The 19379-nt window shown below is 56.3% G+C and overlaps 3 non-coding genes across 3 annotated transcripts; all 3 read right to left on the reverse strand.

The window, feature by feature from the left end:
• Positions 1-4618: 4618 nt before the first annotated feature.
• LOC129137811 (U2 spliceosomal RNA) lies at positions 4619-4809 on the reverse strand. Its single transcript, XR_008540602.1, has one exon. It is a non-coding gene; the product is annotated as a U2 spliceosomal RNA (small nuclear RNA).
• A 5928-nt stretch (positions 4810-10737) lies between these two features.
• Positions 10738-10928, reverse strand: LOC129137812 (U2 spliceosomal RNA). Its single transcript, XR_008540603.1, has one exon. It is a non-coding gene; the product is annotated as a U2 spliceosomal RNA (small nuclear RNA).
• Positions 10929-16851: 5923 nt separating this feature from the next.
• On the reverse strand, positions 16852-17042 carry LOC129137813 (U2 spliceosomal RNA). Its single transcript, XR_008540604.1, has one exon. It is a non-coding gene; the product is annotated as a U2 spliceosomal RNA (small nuclear RNA).
• Positions 17043-19379: the final 2337 nt, after the last annotated feature.

The raw sequence follows: 19379 nt of genomic DNA on the forward strand, positions 1-19379 counted from the left end.
CCTCTCCCTTCCTCCTTCCTAACGCAACTTCAGCGGAGGGCTGAGGGCTCTACTGCGCATTACCTGGAAAACTTATTTCACTCCACGGCCCTAAGAGGTGGGCCTTATTATTAGCCACGGCCAGGGTTAGGGTGAGGCCTCTCCTCCAGGGCAGAATTTCAGAGGGTGCCCACCCCCCCGCCCTAAATCATTCAGCAATCAACATAAACTATAGTTCAACGCAATATATCTTATCTTGTGGGCCGCAAGCCACCCAGGTGCCCAGGCAAGAGCCTGAAGGCACAAGCTGTTCCAGTATAGTAAAGAAAATTATTAGAATAAGAAAAGTTTTACTAGAGATAGGAAACGGATAGGATTATATCTGACTATTATTAATCATTAGTTTGTAGCATTACTCTTTGTTCTATTACCATAATGATCTCTGTTCCATTATGATTACCCTGGGGGAAACCAGGCCACACAGAGTTAGGAGCTGAAGGGCCACAGTGAGAGGTGACCAGGAGACAAGAGTGTGAGCCCTCATTCACGCCCAGAGAAGGGCCGCTGGAGGGCTCCTTGGCCTAGCGGTAATGCCAGTGCCTGGGAAGGCCCTGGTTACTTAGCAGGCCTTGGTCTAGCGGTGGCCCCAGTGCCTGGGAAGGCACCCGTTACTTAGCAGGCCGGGAAAGGGAATCTCCCTCTCTCCAGGGGAGACAGAGAACGCTCCGCTCCACCACCTCTTGTGGGAGGTCTGACATTAGCCAGGCCGGCCCGCAGTCAGCCGGAGGCTCCAACGTCTCCCTGTGATGCTGTGCTTCAGTGGGCACGCTCCTTCTTCACTTTCATGTTCCGCCTGTACACCTGGCTCCTCCTTTTAAGTTCTTAGAAGACAGCAGTAGCACAATTAGTAGGAGTACCACAGTCTTCGATCTTTCTGATAAGTGCATAGAAGAAACGCTGACGTTTGCTGTCCTCCCTCTCCACCTCGGCTACCACAAAGGGAAAGGCCCCCTGTCCAGTGGACACGTGACTCGCGTGACCTATCGATCACTGGAGATGACTGGCACTCCTTACCCTGCCCCCTTGCCTTGACTACAATAAATAGCAGCGCCTCCAGGCATTCGGGGCCACTACCTGTCTGTCTCCGCGCTTTGGTGGCAGTGGTCCCCCGGGCCCAGCTGTCTTTCTTCCTATCTCTTTGTCTTCTGTCTTTATCTCTTCGATCTCTCGTCTCCGCGCGCACACACACGAAGAGAAAACCCACAGACCCGGTAGGGGTGGACCCTACATTATCTCGGCTACAACATAATCAAGATATTCATGTGGACTACTGAGTCTTTCGGTGCCCCCTTGCTGTTTTAGTTTTGTCCTGCGGCCGAGTGTTTCCCTCGCTTCACGCCAACCCAATCTCCGCCGCCCTGTCTTGTCATCCCCATTCTACAGCCCAGCACGGTGTAGTATGGCAGCCGCTAGCCACAGGTATCTAGGGAGCCCTGGAAATGTGGTCAGTTCTAATGGAGCTGTGCTGTAAGTGTGAAATACACATGGGATTTTGACGGCAGTGGGAGCAAAATTCTCCCAATTTTTTTTTTTTTTTTTCAGACGGAGGTTCCGCTCTTGTTACCCAGCCTGGAGTCCAATGGCGCGATCTAGGCTCTCTGCAACCTCCGCCTCCCGGGTTCAAGCGATTCCCCTGCCTCAGCCTCCCGAGCAGCTGGGACTACAGGCATGTGCCACCACGCCCGGCTAAGTTTGTATTTTTAGTACACATGGGGTTTCTCCATGTTGGTCAGGCTGGTCTCCAACTCCCGACCTCCGGTGATCCGCCCAGCTGCCGCCTCCCAAAGTGTTGCTTGCGATTACAGGCTTGAGCCACCGCTCACCCTGGCTTTTTTTTTTTTTTTTTTTTTTTTTTTTTTGGCAGACAAACTCTTGCTCTGTCGCCCAGGCTGGAGTGCAGTGGCGCGATCTCGGCTCACTGCAGCCTCTACCTCCCGGGTTCCAGCGATTCTCCTGCCTCAGCCTCCTGGGTAGCTGGGATTACAGGCGTAGGCCACCACGCCCGGCTCATTTTTGTATTTTTAGGGGGTTTCGCCATGTCGGCCAGGCTGGTCTCCAGCTCCTGACCTCAGGCGATCCGCCCGCCTCGGCCTCCCAAAGCGCTGGGATTACAGGCGTAAGCCACCGCGCCGGGCTCTTTCATTCTGTCTTTATTTTCTGAGATAGAGTCTCGCTCGGACGCTCAGGTTGGACTGCAATGGCGTGATCTCGGCTCGCTGAAACTTCCGCCTCCCGGGTTCAAGCGATTCTCCTGTCTCAGCCTCCCGAGTAGCTGGGATTATTGACGGGCAGCACCACGCCCGGCTACCTTTTGTGGTTTTTGTATCTTCTGTCTTCTGCTCTTGAGTACCGCATAGAGCCACAGAAGACTAGCGAGTCGAACAAACGGCCCCTGTTGCAGCAGTTGTTGATCACGGGGCTGCCCCCGGTACTCATCCTGTGTCTCTCGTCCAAATCCCCGCTCCTCCCCAGCTATCACCTCTGCCGATGCTGGTGGTTTCCCTGGGTACCGGGAACCAAACTCTCATTCCCCAGGGGCCTAAGCCCCCCGTGGCCAGGCCCTTCTCAAGTCAGGGTTCCTGCACATTCACAGTTACGGGTGGCCCTGGGAGTAACACCTGGCACCCAAACAGATCACCAGAGTCCACGCATAGTCCACCTGCCCTCCCTGCGTAAGATCAGCTCTTCCTCCTCCCGGCGATAGATCAGGGTCAATGATCCCTGCCAAGATGGCGACTGCTCCAGCCTGCTGGTCCAACCTGTCCAGCCACAGCTGTTGCTCGAAGGCTTGAAGTTCAATGGGACCCTCTCCCGCTTTCTACAAACTGGTTCCTCTATTTTCATGTTTATTTATTTGGGACGGGGTCTGGCTCTGTCACCCAGGCTGGAGTGCAGTGGTGCGATCACCGCTCACTGCAGCATCCACCTCCCAGCGTCCACCCATCCTCCTGGCCTCAGCCTCTGGAACAGCTGGGGTACAGATACGCCCCAGCCCGAACAGGTTTTCACTAGGTTGCCTGGGCTCTTTCTTTCTTTGTCTGTGTTTGTTTGTTGGTTGGTCGGTTGGTTTTTGTTTGTTTCTTTCGAGACGGGGCTCCGGCTCTGCCGCCGGGGCTGCAGTGCAATGGCGCGATCTCACCTCACTGCGGCCTTCTGGGCTCAAGCGATCCCCCCACTGTGCCCGGCCTGAAGACAGCCTTTAGAGAAAGAAGCAGGGGGAGTTCTTCCGAGGACAGACAAGGTTTCTGGAGTTTGGAAAGGGTGAGAGACTGGGTCAGCGAAAGGAACATTCCGATCTTTATGTTGGGATGCAACGTATAATAGATACAGGGATGAGACCCAAAAGAGCCGGCAGAGGTTTGTCATCGTGGTCGCAAGGCAACTGCCGGTGGCTGATCCCGTAAAGGATACGCATACCTAGAGCGGAGCCTAAAGATGCATCAAGCATGACGGGTGGAGCCACGATGCTTGGACTCGAGCTCTGCTCCTGTGCGTTCCGTGATAAATGGCTTATACTACCTGCACCTCAGTTTTTCCCGGGCAAAAAAGGAAGCTTGCTGCCGGTGCGTTGGCACCTGCCTTAAAGTGCCAGCTACCCAGCGGGCTGAAGAGGAAGAAGTTCCTACTAGGAAGACACGTGGACACGTATGTTTACTGCAGCACTATTTACAATAGCAAAGACTTGGAACCAACTCGAATGCCCATGAATGATAGGCTGGATAAAGAAAGTGTGGCACGTATACACCATGGAATTACTACGCAGCCATAAAAAAGGATGAGTTCATGTCCTCTGCGGGAACGTGGATGAAGCTGGAAGGCCTCATTCTCAGCAAACTGACACAGGAAGCGAAAACCAAACACCGCATGTTCTCGCTCCTAAGTGGGAGTTGAACAGTGAGAACACATGGGACACAGGGAGGGGAACATCACACGCCGGGCCCTGACGGGGCGTGGGGGGCAAGGGGAGAGAGAGCATTAGGACAAATGGCCAACGCGTGCGGGGCTTCAAACCTAGACGACTGGTGGATAGGTGCAGCAAAGCACCGTGGCACACGTGTATCTATGTTCCAAACCTGCACGTCCTGCACATGTACCCCAGAACTTGGGAGGGGGTGGGGGAAACCAAAAGAGAGAACGGAGGAGAGGCGGGGGGGGGGTGAAGAGAGAGAGAAAGAGACAGAGAGAGAGAGAGAAAGAGAGAGAGAGAGAGAGAAAGAGAGAGAGAGAGAGAGAGAGAGAGAGAGAGAGAGAGAGGAGAAAGAAGTTCAATTCCGGGTGGATCCCATTCCTTTAAAAGGTCGCCACCCACTCGACTGCCAAGCTGAGATCCTAAGGACCTCCCCAAAGGAGGAGGTCGTGGCCTTCCCAAAGCGCAGTAGTCACGGTGGAAACGGAAGCGTGCCGCATAAGCCTACCGTCTACCGCCCACCGCCTGCAGATCAGGAACCTCCCTCACTGGTACTTCAGGGAAGCGGTTAAGTCAAGCCGGCGCGTCACAGGCACTCGGCGTGCAAGCCGCCCCGCAGCTGCTACTGTCTCTTACCTCTCTCTGCTTTTAGGAAACACGTTGTATCCCCGGAGGGGGTGCACCGTTCCTGGAGGTACTGCAATACCAGGTCGATGCGTGGAGTGGACGGAGCAAGCTCCTATTCCATCTCCCTGCTCCAAAAATCCATTTAATATATTGTCCTCGGATAGAGGACGTATCAGATATTAAACTGATAAGAACAGATACTACACTTGATCTTAGCCAAAAGGCCGAGAAGCGATGCGGTCGCCTTCGCGCCCGCCGTCACCGTCCCACTCTCATCCACATTCAAGTCGCGGTGAGAGCCCCAGCCTCGCTCCTTGCCCCATTCCCTCTGTCTCGTCCACAGCGCTATTGACGCCCTTACACTCTCGGGCTGATTTCTTATTCTCCGCCTTTGAAAAGGGAAATCTTACACCCGTGCTTCTTCCGGCGTTCCCGGGCTTTCATTTCGAATTTGCATGCCCCGCCCTTTCACGGAGGGCGTGGCCTCCGCCGTTGACTCCGCCCCCGGGGCCGCCTCTGCCTGGGGGAGCCGGGGCTCCGCTGGGGGCGACTTCCTTGTTCGTATCGAGCCAGCGAAAAGACAGAACCGGAAGAGACTGGGGGCGAAGGCGACAGGGGTCTGTGGAAGAGACCTGTCGGCGGAGAGCGGTCCACGTTTTCCTGGAGAAAGACGAGGCCCCAGGGCAGGAGCGCGGGCTGCGCTGGGCCTTTACTTCGCCGCCCGCGGGCGGGGAGACCGGCCCCGTACCCGAGGGGACGAGGGGCCCATGCCCAGTCAGGGAAGCCGAAGGCCTGGAGGGGCTTCCGGGAGCAGGGGCTGGAGTTCCTCGGCCAGGCAGGAGGCTGGCACCAGACACCCAGCAGAGGGAGGCGGCGAGGGCCCAGCAAGGATTCTCCCCAGCCCCTGTGCCTGCGTCTCCTGCGGCTTCTGTGCGCGGACCGTGTCCTGTGCTGTGTAGGGAAAGCTGCCTCCCTGCTCGGGACGTGGATTCCCTTCCCCTCCTCCTCGCCTGGCTACTTCTGACGCAGGTCGTCAGGACTCCGCTTGGGTGTCACGCGTCCAGGAAGCCTCCCTTAGTCAAGGGCCCTCGGCACCCGCCCCGTATGTGACTAGCAGCCCTCCTGTGTATTTCATCGCGCCCCCGTTGTTTATATCAGCTATTCCACTCACCACCCTTCTGGGCAACCCTTTATCTCCCGCTCTGAAATCCCATCGCTGAGGGCTGGGACCCCTCCTCAGTGCTTATCCCTGTTTCCCCGCGCGAGTCTGGCGCCTGGCGTGTGGAAGGCGCTCAGCAAACGTTTGTGGAGCGAAGAAACGACGCAAAGGTGATGAGCACGGCAGACCGTGATGAGCACGACGCAGTTAGGAGGCTATTGGCCCGGCGCGGGGGAAAAGGGGGAAGGTCGGGCTCGGGGTGGCAGGACCCCAGAGGGCAGGGGTGACTGCCGGGGTGCTCTTGGGGCAAGGTGGGCGTCAAGGCCCCCAGCAAGGTTGGGATAAAGTTTCTCTCCGAGGCACAGACTGCCGCCTGCGGGCTCAGCATTTACCTCTCCCTTCCTCCTTCCTAACGCAACTTCAGCGGAGGGCTGAGGGCTCTACTGCGCATTACCTGGAAAACTTATTTCACTCCACGGCCCTAAGAGGTGGGCCTTATTATTAGCCACGGCCAGGGTTAGGGTGAGGCCTCTCCTCCAGGGCAGAATTTCAGAGGGTGCCCACCCCCCCGCCCTAAATCATTCAGCAATCAACATAAACTATAGTTCAACGCAATATATCTTATCTTGTGGGCCGCAAGCCACCCAGGTGCCCAGGCAAGAGCCTGAAGGCACAAGCTGTTCCAGTATAGTAAAGAAAATTATTAGAATAAGAAAAGTTTTACTAGAGATAGGAAACGGATAGGATTATATCTGACTATTATTAATCATTAGTTTGTAGCATTACTCTTTGTTCTATTACCATAATGATCTCTGTTCCATTATGATTACCCTGGGGGAAACCAGGCCACACAGAGTTAGGAGCTGAAGGGCCACAGTGAGAGGTGACCAGGAGACAAGAGTGTGAGCCCTCATTCACGCCCAGAGAAGGGCCGCTGGAGGGCTCCTTGGCCTAGCGGTAATGCCAGTGCCTGGGAAGGCCCTGGTTACTTAGCAGGCCTTGGTCTAGCGGTGGCCCCAGTGCCTGGGAAGGCACCCGTTACTTAGCAGGCCGGGAAAGGGAATCTCCCTCTCTCCAGGGGAGACAGAGAACGCTCCGCTCCACCACCTCTTGTGGGAGGTCTGACATTAGCCAGGCCGGCCCGCAGTCAGCCGGAGGCTCCAACGTCTCCCTGTGATGCTGTGCTTCAGTGGGCACGCTCCTTCTTCACTTTCATGTTCCGCCTGTACACCTGGCTCCTCCTTTTAAGTTCTTAGAAGACAGCAGTAGCACAATTAGTAGGAGTACCACAGTCTTCGATCTTTCTGATAAGTGCATAGAAGAAACGCTGACGTTTGCTGTCCTCCCTCTCCACCTCGGCTACCACAAAGGGAAAGGCCCCCTGTCCAGTGGACACGTGACTCGCGTGACCTATCGATCACTGGAGATGACTGGCACTCCTTACCCTGCCCCCTTGCCTTGACTACAATAAATAGCAGCGCCTCCAGGCATTCGGGGCCACTACCTGTCTGTCTCCGCGCTTTGGTGGCAGTGGTCCCCCGGGCCCAGCTGTCTTTCTTCCTATCTCTTTGTCTTCTGTCTTTATCTCTTCGATCTCTCGTCTCCGCGCGCACACACACGAAGAGAAAACCCACAGACCCGGTAGGGGTGGACCCTACATTATCTCGGCTACAACATAATCAAGATATTCATGTGGACTACTGAGTCTTTCGGTGCCCCCTTGCTGTTTTAGTTTTGTCCTGCGGCCGAGTGTTTCCCTCGCTTCACGCCAACCCAATCTCCGCCGCCCTGTCTTGTCATCCCCATTCTACAGCCCAGCACGGTGTAGTATGGCAGCCGCTAGCCACAGGTATCTAGGGAGCCCTGGAAATGTGGTCAGTTCTAATGGAGCTGTGCTGTAAGTGTGAAATACACATGGGATTTTGACGGCAGTGGGAGCAAAATTCTCCCAATTTTTTTTTTTTTTTTTCAGACGGAGGTTCCGCTCTTGTTACCCAGCCTGGAGTCCAATGGCGCGATCTAGGCTCTCTGCAACCTCCGCCTCCCGGGTTCAAGCGATTCCCCTGCCTCAGCCTCCCGAGCAGCTGGGACTACAGGCATGTGCCACCACGCCCGGCTAAGTTTGTATTTTTAGTACACATGGGGTTTCTCCATGTTGGTCAGGCTGGTCTCCAACTCCCGACCTCCGGTGATCCGCCCAGCTGCCGCCTCCCAAAGTGTTGCTTGCGATTACAGGCTTGAGCCACCGCTCACCCTGGCTTTTTTTTTTTTTTTTTTTTGGCAGACAAACTCTTGCTCTGTCGCCCAGGCTGGAGTGCAGTGGCGCGATCTCGGCTCACTGCAGCCTCTACCTCCCGGGTTCCAGCGATTCTCCTGCCTCAGCCTCCTGGGTAGCTGGGATTACAGGCGTAGGCCACCACGCCCGGCTCATTTTTGTATTTTTAGGGGGTTTCGCCATGTCGGCCAGGCTGGTCTCCAGCTCCTGACCTCAGGCGATCCGCCCGCCTCGGCCTCCCAAAGCGCTGGGATTACAGGCGTAAGCCACCGCGCCGGGCTCTTTCATTCTGTCTTTATTTTCTGAGATAGAGTCTCGCTCGGACGCTCAGGTTGGACTGCAATGGCGTGATCTCGGCTCGCTGAAACTTCCGCCTCCCGGGTTCAAGCGATTCTCCTGTCTCAGCCTCCCGAGTAGCTGGGATTATTGACGGGCAGCACCACGCCCGGCTACCTTTTGTGGTTTTTGTATCTTCTGTCTTCTGCTCTTGAGTACCGCATAGAGCCACAGAAGACTAGCGAGTCGAACAAACGGCCCCTGTTGCAGCAGTTGTTGATCACGGGGCTGCCCCCGGTACTCATCCTGTGTCTCTCGTCCAAATCCCCGCTCCTCCCCAGCTATCACCTCTGCCGATGCTGGTGGTTTCCCTGGGTACCGGGAACCAAACTCTCATTCCCCAGGGGCCTAAGCCCCCCGTGGCCAGGCCCTTCTCAAGTCAGGGTTCCTGCACATTCACAGTTACGGGTGGCCCTGGGAGTAACACCTGGCACCCAAACAGATCACCAGAGTCCACGCATAGTCCACCTGCCCTCCCTGCGTAAGATCAGCTCTTCCTCCTCCCGGCGATAGATCAGGGTCAATGATCCCTGCCAAGATGGCGACTGCTCCAGCCTGCTGGTCCAACCTGTCCAGCCACAGCTGTTGCTCGAAGGCTTGAAGTTCAATGGGACCCTCTCCCGCTTTCTACAAACTGGTTCCTCTATTTTCATGTTTATTTATTTGGGACGGGGTCTGGCTCTGTCACCCAGGCTGGAGTGCAGTGGTGCGATCACCGCTCACTGCAGCATCCACCTCCCAGCGTCCACCCATCCTCCTGGCCTCAGCCTCTGGAACAGCTGGGGTACAGATACGCCCCAGCCCGAACAGGTTTTCACTAGGTTGCCTGGGCTCTTTCTTTCTTTGTCTGTGTTTGTTTGTTGGTTGGTCGGTTGGTTTTTGTTTGTTTCTTTCGAGACGGGGCTCCGGCTCTGCCGCCGGGGCTGCAGTGCAATGGCGCGATCTCACCTCACTGCGGCCTTCTGGGCTCAAGCGATCCCCCCACTGTGCCCGGCCTGAAGACAGCCTTTAGAGAAAGAAGCAGGGGGAGTTCTTCCGAGGACAGACAAGGTTTCTGGAGTTTGGAAAGGGTGAGAGACTGGGTCAGCGAAAGGAACATTCCGATCTTTATGTTGGGATGCAACGTATAATAGATACAGGGATGAGACCCAAAAGAGCCGGCAGAGGTTTGTCATCGTGGTCGCAAGGCAACTGCCGGTGGCTGATCCCGTAAAGGATACGCATACCTAGAGCGGAGCCTAAAGATGCATCAAGCATGACGGGTGGAGCCACGATGCTTGGACTCGAGCTCTGCTCCTGTGCGTTCCGTGATAAATGGCTTATACTACCTGCACCTCAGTTTTTCCCGGGCAAAAAAGGAAGCTTGCTGCCGGTGCGTTGGCACCTGCCTTAAAGTGCCAGCTACCCAGCGGGCTGAAGAGGAAGAAGTTCCTACTAGGAAGACACGTGGACACGTATGTTTACTGCAGCACTATTTACAATAGCAAAGACTTGGAACCAACTCGAATGCCCATGAATGATAGGCTGGATAAAGAAAGTGTGGCACGTATACACCATGGAATTACTACGCAGCCATAAAAAAGGATGAGTTCATGTCCTCTGCGGGAACGTGGATGAAGCTGGAAGGCCTCATTCTCAGCAAACTGACACAGGAAGCGAAAACCAAACACCGCATGTTCTCGCTCCTAAGTGGGAGTTGAACAGTGAGAACACATGGGACACAGGGAGGGGAACATCACACGCCGGGCCCTGACGGGGCGTGGGGGGCAAGGGGAGAGAGAGCATTAGGACAAATGGCCAACGCGTGCGGGGCTTCAAACCTAGACGACTGGTGGATAGGTGCAGCAAAGCACCGTGGCACACGTGTATCTATGTTCCAAACCTGCACGTCCTGCACATGTACCCCAGAACTTGGGAGGGGGTGGGGGAAACCAAAAGAGAGAACGGAGGAGAGGCGGGGGGGGGGGGTGAAGAGAGAGAGAAAGAGACAGAGAGAGAGAGAGAAAGAGAGAGAGAGAGAGAGAAAGAGAGAGAGAGAGAGAGAGAGAGAGAGAGAGAGAGAGAGAGAGGAGAAAGAAGTTCAATTCCGGGTGGATCCCATTCCTTTAAAAGGTCGCCACCCACTCGACTGCCAAGCTGAGATCCTAAGGACCTCCCCAAAGGAGGAGGTCGTGGCCTTCCCAAAGCGCAGTAGTCACGGTGGAAACGGAAGCGTGCCGCATAAGCCTACCGTCTACCGCCCACCGCCTGCAGATCAGGAACCTCCCTCACTGGTACTTCAGGGAAGCGGTTAAGTCAAGCCGGCGCGTCACAGGCACTCGGCGTGCAAGCCGCCCCGCAGCTGCTACTGTCTCTTACCTCTCTCTGCTTTTAGGAAACACGTTGTATCCCCGGAGGGGGTGCACCGTTCCTGGAGGTACTGCAATACCAGGTCGATGCGTGGAGTGGACGGAGCAAGCTCCTATTCCATCTCCCTGCTCCAAAAATCCATTTAATATATTGTCCTCGGATAGAGGACGTATCAGATATTAAACTGATAAGAACAGATACTACACTTGATCTTAGCCAAAAGGCCGAGAAGCGATGCGGTCGCCTTCGCGCCCGCCGTCACCGTCCCACTCTCATCCACATTCAAGTCGCGGTGAGAGCCCCAGCCTCGCTCCTTGCCCCATTCCCTCTGTCTCGTCCACAGCGCTATTGACGCCCTTACACTCTCGGGCTGATTTCTTATTCTCCGCCTTTGAAAAGGGAAATCTTACACCCGTGCTTCTTCCGGCGTTCCCGGGCTTTCATTTCGAATTTGCATGCCCCGCCCTTTCACGGAGGGCGTGGCCTCCGCCGTTGACTCCGCCCCCGGGGCCGCCTCTGCCTGGGGGAGCCGGGGCTCCGCTGGGGGCGACTTCCTTGTTCGTATCGAGCCAGCGAAAAGACAGAACCGGAAGAGACTGGGGGCGAAGGCGACAGGGGTCTGTGGAAGAGACCTGTCGGCGGAGAGCGGTCCACGTTTTCCTGGAGAAAGACGAGGCCCCAGGGCAGGAGCGCGGGCTGCGCTGGGCCTTTACTTCGCCGCCCGCGGGCGGGGAGACCGGCCCCGTACCCGAGGGGACGAGGGGCCCATGCCCAGTCAGGGAAGCCGAAGGCCTGGAGGGGCTTCCGGGAGCAGGGGCTGGAGTTCCTCGGCCAGGCAGGAGGCTGGCACCAGACACCCAGCAGAGGGAGGCGGCGAGGGCCCAGCAAGGATTCTCCCCAGCCCCTGTGCCTGCGTCTCCTGCGGCTTCTGTGCGCGGACCGTGTCCTGTGCTGTGTAGGGAAAGCTGCCTCCCTGCTCGGGACGTGGATTCCCTTCCCCTCCTCCTCGCCTGGCTACTTCTGACGCAGGTCGTCAGGACTCCGCTTGGGTGTCACGCGTCCAGGAAGCCTCCCTTAGTCAAGGGCCCTCGGCACCCGCCCCGTATGTGACTAGCAGCCCTCCTGTGTATTTCATCGCGCCCCCGTTGTTTATATCAGCTATTCCACTCACCACCCTTCTGGGCAACCCTTTATCTCCCGCTCTGAAATCCCATCGCTGAGGGCTGGGACCCCTCCTCAGTGCTTATCCCTGTTTCCCCGCGCGAGTCTGGCGCCTGGCGTGTGGAAGGCGCTCAGCAAACGTTTGTGGAGCGAAGAAACGACGCAAAGGTGATGAGCACGGCAGACCGTGATGAGCACGACGCAGTTAGGAGGCTATTGGCCCGGCGCGGGGGAAAAGGGGGAAGGTCGGGCTCGGGGTGGCAGGACCCCAGAGGGCAGGGGTGACTGCCGGGGTGCTCTTGGGGCAAGGTGGGCGTCAAGGCCCCCAGCAAGGTTGGGATAAAGTTTCTCTCCGAGGCACAGACTGCCGCCTGCGGGCTCAGCATTTACCTCTCCCTTCCTCCTTCCTAACGCAACTTCAGCGGAGGGCTGAGGGCTCTACTGCGCATTACCTGGAAAACTTATTTCACTCCACGGCCCTAAGAGGTGGGCCTTATTATTAGCCACGGCCAGGGTTAGGGTGAGGCCTCTCCTCCAGGGCAGAATTTCAGAGGGTGCCCACCCCCCCGCCCTAAATCATTCAGCAATCAACATAAACTATAGTTCAACGCAATATATCTTATCTTGTGGGCCGCAAGCCACCCAGGTGCCCAGGCAAGAGCCTGAAGGCACAAGCTGTTCCAGTATAGTAAAGAAAATTATTAGAATAAGAAAAGTTTTACTAGAGATAGGAAACGGATAGGATTATATCTGACTATTATTAATCATTAGTTTGTAGCATTACTCTTTGTTCTATTACCATAATGATCTCTGTTCCATTATGATTACCCTGGGGGAAACCAGGCCACACAGAGTTAGGAGCTGAAGGGCCACAGTGAGAGGTGACCAGGAGACAAGAGTGTGAGCCCTCATTCACGCCCAGAGAAGGGCCGCTGGAGGGCTCCTTGGCCTAGCGGTAATGCCAGTGCCTGGGAAGGCCCTGGTTACTTAGCAGGCCTTGGTCTAGCGGTGGCCCCAGTGCCTGGGAAGGCACCCGTTACTTAGCAGGCCGGGAAAGGGAATCTCCCTCTCTCCAGGGGAGACAGAGAACGCTCCGCTCCACCACCTCTTGTGGGAGGTCTGACATTAGCCAGGCCGGCCCGCAGTCAGCCGGAGGCTCCAACGTCTCCCTGTGATGCTGTGCTTCAGTGGGCACGCTCCTTCTTCACTTTCATGTTCCGCCTGTACACCTGGCTCCTCCTTTTAAGTTCTTAGAAGACAGCAGTAGCACAATTAGTAGGAGTACCACAGTCTTCGATCTTTCTGATAAGTGCATAGAAGAAACGCTGACGTTTGCTGTCCTCCCTCTCCACCTCGGCTACCACAAAGGGAAAGGCCCCCTGTCCAGTGGACACGTGACTCGCGTGACCTATCGATCACTGGAGATGACTGGCACTCCTTACCCTGCCCCCTTGCCTTGACTACAATAAATAGCAGCGCCTCCAGGCATTCGGGGCCACTACCTGTCTGTCTCCGTGCTTTGGTGGCAGTGGTCCCCCGGGCCCAGCTGTCTTTCTTCCTATCTCTTTGTCTTCTGTCTTTATCTCTTCGATCTCTCGTCTCCGCGCGCACACACACGAAGAGAAAACCCACAGACCCGGTAGGGGTGGACCCTACATTATCTCGGCCACGACATAATCAAGATATTCATGTGGACTACTGAGTCTTTCGGTGCCCCCTTGCTGTTTTAGTTTTGTCCTGCGGCCGAGTGTTTCCCTCGCTTCACGCCAACCCAATCTCCGCCGCCCTGTCTTGTCATCCCCATTCTACAGCCCAGCACGGTGTAGTATGGCAGCCGCTAGCCACAGGTATCTAGGGAGCCCTGGAAATGTGGTCAGTTCTAATGGAGCTGTGCTGTAAGTGTGAAATACACATGGGATTTTGACGGCAGTGGGAGCAAAATTCTCCCAATTTTTTTTTTTTTTTTTCAGACGGAGGTTCCGCTCTTGTTACCCAGCCTGGAGTCCAATGGCGCGATCTAGGCTCTCTGCAACCTCCGCCTCCCGGGTTCAAGCGATTCCCCTGCCTCAGCCTCCCGAGCAGCTGGGACTACAGGCATGTGCCACCACGCCCGGCTAAGTTTGTATTTTTAGTACACATGGGGTTTCTCCATGTTGGTCAGGCTGGTCTCCAACTCCCGACCTCCGGTGATCCGCCCAGCTGCCGCCTCCCAAAGTGTTGCTTGCGATTACAGGCTTGAGCCACCGCTCACCCTGGCTTTTTTTTTTTTTTTGGCAGACAAACTCTTGCTCTGTCGCCCAGGCTGGAGTGCAGTGGCGCGATCTCGGCTCACTGCAGCCTCTACCTCCCGGGTTCCAGCGATTCTCCTGCCTCAGCCTCCTGGGTAGCTGGGATTACAGGCGTAGGCCACCACGCCCGGCTCATTTTTGTATTTTTAGGGGGTTTCGCCATGTCGGCCAGGCTGGTCTCCAGCTCCTGACCTCAGGCGATCCGCCCGCCTCGGCCTCCCAAAGCGCTGGGATTACAGGCGTAAGCCACCGCGCCGGGCTCTTTCATTCTGTCTTTATTTTCTGAGATAGAGTCTCGCTCGGACGCTCAGGTTGGACTGCAATGGCGTGATCTCGGCTCGCTGAAACTTCCGCCTCCCGGGTTCAAGCGATTCTCCTGTCTCAGCCTCCCGAGTAGCTGGGATTATTGACGGGCAGCACCACGCCCGGCTACCTTTTGTGGTTTTTGTATCTTCTGTCTTCTGCTCTTGAGTACCGCATAGAGCCACAGAAGACTAGCGAGTCGAACAAACGGCCCCTGTTGCAGCAGTTGTTGATCACGGGGCTGCCCCCGGTACTCATCCTGTGTCTCTCGTCCAAATCCCCGCTCCTCCCCAGCTATCACCTCTGCCGATGCTGGTGGTTTCCCTGGGTACCGGGAACCAAACTCTCATTCCCCAGGGGCCTAAGCCCCCCGTGGCCAGGCCCTTCTCAAGTCAGGGTTCCTGCACATTCACAGTTACGGGTGGCCCTGGGAGTAACACCTGGCACCCAAACAGATCACCAGAGTCCACGCATAGTCCACCTGCCCTCCCTGCGTAAGATCAGCTCTTCCTCCTCCCGGCGATAGATCAGGGTCAATGATCCCTGCCAAGATGGCGACTGCTCCAGCCTGCTGGTCCAACCTGTCCAGCCACAGCTGTTGCTCGAAGGCTTGAAGTTCAATGGGACCCTCTCCCGCTTTCTACAAACTGGTTCCTCTATTTTCATGTTTATTTATTTGGGACGGGGTCTGGCTCTGTCACCCAGGCTGGAGTGCAGTGGTGCGATCACCGCTCACTGCAGCATCCACCTCCCAGCGTCCACCCATCCTCCTGGCCTCAGCCTCTGGAACAGCTGGGGTACAGATACGCCCCAGCCCGAACAGGTTTTCACTAGGTTGCCTGGGCTCTTTCTTTCTTTGTCTGTGTTTGTTTGTTGGTTGGTCGGTTGGTTTTTGTTTGTTTCTTTCGAGACGGGGCTCCGGCTCTGCCGCCGGGGCTGCAGTGCAATGGCGCGATCTCACCTCACTGCGGCCTTCTGGGCTCAAGCGATCCCCCCACTGTGCCCGGCCTGAAGACAGCCTTTAGAGAAAGAAGCAGGGGGAGTTCTTCCGAGGACAGACAAGGTTTCTGGAGTTTGGAAAGGGTGAGAGACTGGGTCAGCGAAAGGAACATTCCGATCTTTATGTTGGGATGCAACGTATAATAGATACAGGGATGAGACCCAAAAGAGCCGGCAGAGGTTTGTCATCGTGGTCGCAAGGCAACTGCCGGTGGCTGATCCCGTAAAGGATACGCATACCTAGAGCGGAGCCTAAAGATGCATCAAGCATGACGGGTGGAGCCACGATGCTTGGACTCGAGCTCTGCTCCTGTGCGTTCCGTGATAAATGGCTTATACTACCTGCACCTCAGTTTTTCCCGGGCAAAAAAGGAAGCTTGCTGCCGGTGCGTTGGCACCTGCCTTAAAGTGCCAGCTACCCAGCGGGCTGAAGAGGAAGAAGTTCCTACTAGGAAGACACGTGGACACGTATGTTTACTGCAGCACTATTTACAATAGCAAAGACTTGGAACCAACTCGAATGCCCATGAATGATAGGCTGGATAAAGAAAGTGTGGCACGTATACACCATGGAATTACTACGCAGCCATAAAAAAGGATGAGTTCATGTCCTCTGCGGGAACGTGGATGAAGCTGGAAGGCCTCATTCTCAGCAAACTGACACAGGAAGCGAAAACCAAACACCGCATGTTCTCGCTCCTAAGTGGGAGTTGAACAGTGAGAACACATGGGACACAGGGAGGGGAACATCACACGCCGGGCCCTGACGGGGCGTGGGGGGCAAGGGGAGAGAGAGCATTAGGACAAATGGCCAACGCGTGCGGGGCTTCAAACCTAGACGACTGGTGGATAGGTGCAGCAAAGCACCGTGGCACACGTGTATCTATGTTCCAAACCTGCACGTCCTGCACATGTACCCCAGAACTTGGGAGGGGGTGGGGGAAACCAAAAGAGAGAACGGAGGAGAGGCGGGGGGGGGGGGTGAAGAGAGAGAGAAAGAGACAGAGAGAGAGAGAGAAAGAGAGAGAGAGAGAGAGAAAGAGAGAGAGAGAGAGAGAGAGAGAGAGAGAGAGAGAGAGAGAGGAGAAAGAAGTTCAATTCCGGGTGGATCCCATTCCTTTAAAAGGTCGCCACCCACTCGACTGCCAAGCTGAGATCCTAAGGACCTCCCCAAAGGAGGAGGTCGTGGCCTTCCCAAAGCGCAGTAGTCACGGTGGAAACGGAAGCGTGCCGCATAAGCCTACCGTCTACCGCCCACCGCCTGCAGATCAGGAACCTCCCTCACTGGTACTTCAGGGAAGCGGTTAAGTCAAGCCGGCGCGTCACAGGCACTCGGCGTGCAAGCCGCCCCGCAGCTGCTACTGTCTCTTACCTCTCTCTGCTTTTAGGAAACACGTTGTATCCCCGGAGGGGGTGCACCGTTCCTGGAGGTACTGCAATACCAGGTCGATGCGTGGAGTGGACGGAGCAAGCTCCTATTCCATCTCCCTGCTCCAAAAATCCATTTAATATATTGTCCTCGGATAGAGGACGTATCAGATATTAAACTGATAAGAACAGATACTACACTTGATCTTAGCCAAAAGGCCGAGAAGCGATGCGGTCGCCTTCGCGCCCGCCGTCACCGTCCCACTCTCATCCACATTCAAGTCGCGGTGAGAGCCCCAGCCTCGCTCCTTGCCCCATTCCCTCTGTCTCGTCCACAGCGCTATTGACGCCCTTACACTCTCGGGCTGATTTCTTATTCTCCGCCTTTGAAAAGGGAAATCTTACACCCGTGCTTCTTCCGGCGTTCCCGGGCTTTCATTTCGAATTTGCATGCCCCGCCCTTTCACGGAGGGCGTGGCCTCCGCCGTTGACTCCGCCCCCGGGGCCGCCTCTGCCTGGGGGAGCCGGGGCTCCGCTGGGGGCGACTTCCTTGTTCGTATCGAGCCAGCGAAAAGACAGAACCGGAAGAGACTGGGGGCGAAGGCGACAGGGGTCTGTGGAAGAGACCTGTCGGCGGAGAGCGGTCCACGTTTTCCTGGAGAAAGACGAGGCCCCAGGGCAGGAGCGCGGGCTGCGCTGGGCCTTTACTTCGCCGCCCGCGGGCGGGGAGACCGGCCCCGTACCCGAGGGGACGAGGGGCCCATGCCCAGTCAGGGAAGCCGAAGGCCTGGAGGGGCTTCCGGGAGCAGGGGCTGGAGTTCCTCGGCCAGGCAGGAGGCTGGCACCAGACACCCAGCAGAGGGAGGCGGCGAGGGCCCAGCAAGGATTCTCCCCAGCCCCTGTGCCTGCGTCTCCTGCGGCTTCTGTGCGCGGACCGTGTCCTGTGCTGTGTAGGGAAAGCTGCCTCCCTGCTCGGGACGTGGATTCCCTTCCCCTCCTCCTCGCCTGGCTACTTCTGACGCAGGTCGTCAGGACTCCGCTTGGGTGTCACGCGTCCAGGAAGCCTCCCTTAGTCAAGGGCCCTCGGCACCCGCCCCGTATGTGACTAGCAGCCCTCCTGTGTATTTCATCGCGCCCCCGTTGTTTATATCAGCTATTCCACTCACCACCCTTCTGGGCAACCCTTTATCTCCCGCTCTGAAATCCCATCGCTGAGGGCTGGGACCCCTCCTCAGTGCTTATCCCTGTTTCCCCGCGCGAGTCTGGCGCCTGGCGTGTGGAAGGCGCTCAGCAAACGTTTGTGGAGCGAAGAAACGACGCAAAGGTGATGAGCACGGCAGACCGTGATGAGCACGACGCAGTTAGGAGGCTATTGGCCCGGCGCGGGGGAAAAGGGGGAAGGTCGGGCTCGGGGTGGCAGGACCCCAGAGGGCAGGGGTGACTGCCGGGGTGCTCTTGGGGCAAGGTGGGCGTCAAGGCCCCCAGCAAGGTTGGGATAAAGTTTCTCTCCGAGGCACAGACTGCCGCCTGCGGGCTCAGCATTTACCTCTCCCTTCCTCCTTCCTAACGCAACTTCAGCGGAGGGCTGAGGGCTCTACTGCGCATTACCTGGAAAACTTATTTCACTCCACGGCCCTAAGAGGTGGGCCTTATTATTAGCCACGGCCAGGGTTAGGGTGAGGCCTCTCCTCCAGGGCAGAATTTCAGAGGGTGCCCACCCCCCCGCCCTAAATCATTCAGCAATCAACATAAACTATAGTTCAACGCAATATATCTTATCTTGTGGGCCGCAAGCCACCCAGGTGCCCAGGCAAGAGCCTGAAGGCACAAGCTGTTCCAGTATAGTAAAGAAAATTATTAGAATAAGAAAAGTTTTACTAGAGATAGGAAACGGATAGGATTATATCTGACTATTATTAATCATTAGTTTGTAGCATTACTCTTTGTTCTATTACCATAATGATCTCTGTTCCATTATGATTACCCTGGGGGAAACCAGGCCACACAGAGTTAGGAGCTGAAGGGCCACAGTGAGAGGTGACCAGGAGACAAGAGTGTGAGCCCTCATTCACGCCCAGAGAAGGGCCGCTGGAGGGCTCCTTGGCCTAGCGGTAATGCCAGTGCCTGGGAAGGCCCTGGTTACTTAGCAGGCCTTGGTCTAGCGGTGGCCCCAGTGCCTGGGAAGGCACCCGTTACTTAGCAGGCCGGGAAAGGGAATCTCCCTCTCTCCAGGGGAGACAGAGAACGCTCCGCTCCACCACCTCTTGTGGGAGGTCTGACATTAGCCAGGCCGGCCCGCAGTCAGCCGGAGGCTCCAACGTCTCCCTGTGATGCTGTGCTTCAGTGGGCACGCTCCTTCTTCACTTTCATGTTCCGCCTGTACACCTGGCTCCTCCTTTTAAGTTCTTAGAAGACAGCAGTAGCACAATTAGTAGGAGTACCACAGTCTTCGATCTTTCTGATAAGTGCATAGAAGAAACGCTGACGTTTGCTGTCCTCCCTCTCCACCTCGGCTACCACAAAGGGAAAGGCCCCCTGTCCAGTGGACACGTGACTCGCGTGACCTAT

Source organism: Pan troglodytes, chromosome 19 (assembly GCF_028858775.2).
Source record: "Pan troglodytes isolate AG18354 chromosome 19, NHGRI_mPanTro3-v2.0_pri, whole genome shotgun sequence".
In the NCBI taxonomy this organism is placed as follows: Eukaryota; Metazoa; Chordata; class Mammalia; order Primates; family Hominidae; genus Pan; species Pan troglodytes.